Source organism: Pteropus alecto, unplaced genomic scaffold (genome assembly GCF_000325575.1).
Source record: "Pteropus alecto unplaced genomic scaffold, ASM32557v1 scaffold101, whole genome shotgun sequence".
NCBI lineage: Eukaryota > Metazoa > Chordata > Mammalia > Chiroptera > Pteropodidae > Pteropus > Pteropus alecto.
In genome coordinates this window covers 1,555,200-1,559,830 of record NW_006432945.1, presented here as the reverse complement: position 1 = coordinate 1,559,830, position 4,631 = coordinate 1,555,200, and positions in this window count along the sequence as shown.

Sequence of the window (4,631 nt, the reverse complement as noted above, 5' to 3'; positions counted from 1 at the left end):
TGATTGGACTTGACGAAGGTAGGTTCTTATGCCATTGCGTGCGTCATGAGACCTGTGGGTCTCAGGAGCTCCTGCATTAACCCCTAATTCTCCTTTCTTCCTGAGGAAGCTAAGTGATATAGGCTGTAGTGACTATTGGCAGCTCTTGCACTAGCAGGATTTGAAGCCAGTTGGTTGGGTGGATGGTGATCAGGATGGGAAAGAGGCTGAGCCACAGACGACAGTCTCTGAATCATACATAGGTGAATGAGTGACCACTGGGGTCAGGCAAGGAGTCGTCTGGCTTTATTGGCACTTTCTGGGCTTCTTTGAGGCTCTTTGGCTAATGTTAGTTTCCTAAAAGCATCACGTGGCTTTTTTCCTGCTTCTCAAGCACTCAGGCATTTGGGTAGCTGTAGCCCTGAGCTTTGTTTCCTTGCACCTGAGTGGATCATGCTCATCGTAAGCAGCAGAACTATTACAAGCTGAGAAGACTCTCTGTTCTATTCAACATCTGTGAGGTTCTTTCCTAGATGGGTAGGTGGATGGAGAAGAATTGGCTCCAATTCACACATTAATTCAATTGGATCAGTAATCAAGTGGGGAGCTCCATTGGGGCCCAAATCCAGATCCCTCCCTTCTGCAGCCTCTCCTCCGATTAACAGCTCTGCAGAGTCAAGAGCAAGGCAAGACCTGAGAGGTCTGGAGTCTCCGAGAGTGAGAAGTGCCTTGTCCCAAGGAGGTGAGGGGGCAGTGCGCAGTCAGTCTGTCCTTGAATGGGCCAGGGGCAAGAACTGATGTGGACGGCTCAACCTTGATCTTCCACTGGAGTGGCAAGTGGTGTCAGGGCCAGAAGAGAGAGTAAGGATGGAGAAAAAAGCTCCCTGCCCACCACCACCAGTTCCAGCTCTGGAAAGAACGTAAGCATCAATACAAGTGGCTCCCAGAAGCCACAAGCCCAGCATGGGAAAAATGCTGGGGTAGAAAATTCCTTTACAAGAGAATATAGACCTGATTTCAGCTCTGCAATTTAGTAGCTGAGTAGAAGGAGTTAATTCTCTTAATCTCTTTACATTTCAGTTTGTGTTTTGTTAAAGTAAGATAATTTTTTGGTAAGTTATTTATAGAATAAAATAATGTATGAGGAGAAGCTCATTACAGGATCTAGCACATAGCAGGTACTAAGTGAACATTCATTTATTTCTTTCTTATGGTGTTTTTTCATCCTATAGAATATGATTGGAGCAGTACCACTGGATGATTTTCCCTAAAATAATCTCTTGTCCAGCCAGTTGAAGTGCTATGATTCCAGCAACCTCTCGTTCCATGGGCTAAGACAGTCTCCTTGAATAGGCTTTTGAAGAGTGACTTCTGTCTTTATCTGATCCCAAATCAGTATAGCATGGATCCAGCAGGCCTGTGGGACGCAGTTAAGGCAACTTTGATGGGAAAAGTAGGAGGAGAGCCAGGGCTCAGTTCGGCTGTGGGAGAGCAGGCCTGAGTGGCCTTCTATGGGTACACACTGGATTGGAGATGGGAGACACAGGAAGGGAGCCCAGGAGAGCCTGGGTGACATATCAGTCTCCCTTGGGAGATGTTGTTCACACAGCCTGTCTAATCTCTCTTCTAGGCAAATGGGGACCTGGAGGTCCTCAGGGCTTTGGGTAGAGTGTGAAGATGAGGGCATTACCTGCCTACAGGTGAGGAATATGGGACTGAGGGAGTCACCTTGGGAAGCAGTTGAACCCCAAATTCAGGCAGACACCAGTTTGAAGGGGCTAGTCAAAAAGAAGGAGTCCAGGCGAGAAGACCAAAGGACAGCGTCCAGGGAAACCAGAGGTGAAAGTTCAGAGCAAGGTGGATAGTGGAGACTGTGCTACGCCTTGAGAGGGGAGCGGCAGAGGTGTTTCACAGAGTGTCTGCACCTTGGGCAGGAGCAACGATGATTGGGCGGAGTGTATTAGGATTTCCCGTGCCATCCAAAATCTGCCTTGAATCCCCACCTCCCGATTGGTCCTCACCACTTTTCTTGTCTCTCACCTAAGGGTGGGAAAACTTGACTACTAAAGGGGAGGCTTTTGACCCCAGCTTCTCTGAGGCACAAATTAAGGATCCACCACCAAACACCAAGAAGTTAAGGCCAAATAGTTAGCATAGATTAATGCTTCTGGAAACCACTTAATTGCTCTGAAATAACTATAGGATTGTAGTAGCCAGGAGGCATATTCAATGCAGCTGAAACACTCTGGCCTTGAGGCTTAGCTCCCGGGAGCATTGTCCCCCTCAGGAGTCAGCCTTTTGAAGTATTAGGCATTTTCATCACTGAGTAAGCTGGTGAGACACCATGAAAACTACCTTGGCCTTCTTCCCAGGGGGCTCATAATTCCACAGACTAAGACCCTGGGCGGGGACATTATACTTTGTATGATTGAAAGTGTGATTCCTTTGACATTGAGAATAAAACCAGGTTGAATAATAAGAAAATACAAGCCTCAGAGGATTTGAGGAAAAGCCTTGAAATCACTGTTGAATCATAAATTAACACCCATAATGAGAGTAGAAATTTACCCTGAATTTAGAACTTTCTTTCTTTTTTTTTTTTTCCACCGAGTTTAAATGCTTTCCATAAATCCTAAATATTTTGGAGCTGTAAAGATGATTAAACACCTGAAATGTAGTTCCCTGGGACATAAGAAGAAAAATATTAAGCACTTCCTTAAAATCCATGGGTGAGGACTGAGTTATGGTTTCTTTGAGTAGTGAGACTTGTGCCTTCTCTACTAAGGTCGAAAGGAAATGAAGAGAAAGGAAATCAATAGGAAAATGACTCTCTTGCTTGAATCATTATTTTCTTTTTCCACCAGGGATCTGCTATTGGTTTGTATAAGTAATAGTAAAGTGATTAAAAACATACTAAAACCTTGAAACAGAGTGTGGGGCAGTAGCCTGAAGAGAAGGATTCTTGCTTCTTCATCATTCTGCCTCCTTGGTGCCTCTGCCTTCAATCTTTCATCCATCTTTTGAATATGACTCATGCCTTAATGCTGCTATGGTGTTACATATTTATATGGTGATTCGTCTTTCAAGAAGAATTTTTGCCTATCCTTGCAAACAGTCTACCAGTGTACATTCTGTCATCTGTTCCCACAAATACTAAACTATGACATTCCGGGGCTGGTGGTCCTCCTCCTTGCTATAAATGGGTCCTTGCCTGTGGCTTGATGTCCGTAGTCAGAAGTCAAGTGTTCAAGTCAACAAGTCTCCACTGAGCACCAGTTCTCAGACCCTACTGTGTGAGCAGCATGTTGGCCAGTTAGCACCCTGGGATTGGGGGCACAGGCCTCTTATCCACAGGATTTATTATCTCCATCTTTTGGAGAAGGTTAATTAATTTACCCAAGGTTCCAAGCTAGTAAGTGGCAAATTTGAAGCTGGGTCTCCTTGATCTTAAGGGGAAAGTAGAGAGTGACAGAGAAGATAACTGGGAAGTTTAGATGGATTCTGAAGCTGCCCTGACATCACCAGTGGGGAATTCTTCACATCCTCCACGTGTGCACTTGCTTTGGTGAGCCGAGTTTTATTCGATGTGTTGGAACAAATGGATAAGTATATACTTAGCACAACTCCAGGTACCGTGTGGTTAAAAAGTACCAACCAGGACCATATTTCTATAACCTCTGCCACTGCCAACTCCAGTCAAAGGGGAACAAAGTTGGAGTTTTGGATCATGAAATCTTAGGAATCAAGAAATAATTCACGAGGTTAAGCAGATAGCTGGGACCAGCTACAAAGAGAAGGTCAGGAGAGAGAGGGAGTCAGCTCTGAGTCCTTGGAGAAGTCCCCTGAGGTGGTGAATTAATAGGGCAGAGATGCTGCTAGGGTCAGTCCCTAAGAGCAGGTCTTTCTTCTCTCTCTGAATAACCTCATTTTGTAATTTTAATGATTTTCCTGCCCATAAGCCCAGCCTTTCTGTAGCTGGTTATCTAACCTGAATCCCGTCTTGGGGCCTTCAGGGCCTTGTCCTGCCTCTCCCTGGATGCATAAGACTGGTAGATCATGCTCTGGCTCTCTGCTTGGGATCTGACTGGCAACAGACATTATTTGGATGGTGACTGTTTCCTGCTACCTCTTGTATTCTGTCCTTTGCCTTCCCCACCCCTGACCATGAATCATGTCTGGAGTCACAATAGCTTTCAACATTGTATCTCATCTTCACCCTGGATGCACGATGCCTCCAGGCTGCTTCTGCAGTCAGTGTTCCCAGCCCCTGTCTCACTCCAGTGTGAGGTCCTTGAACTGATCCTGGATCTTTCCCTCTATCTGTCTCCCTGATTCATCAAAGGATGTCTCAGACCTGGATCCTGCTCTCAGAGAGCCTGTAGTCTTGCTAAATAGAACAAGAAGTATGTAAACAAAACAGATGGAGAGGATTTCAAAGTAGGACCCAGTCTAGTGCTGAGATGTGTAATGTTACATGTGGTAGGAAGTCAGAGGTAAAAAAGAAGCACAGAATGTTAGAATCAAGAAAGGCTCCATGAAGGAGGCAAAGCACGGATTGAACTGTCAGGACAGAGACATCAGTCTTCCATTTCCCCTCCCTGGCTACAGATGCTCAAATGGGAGTCTTAAGGTGAAACACAAAAAATATATTA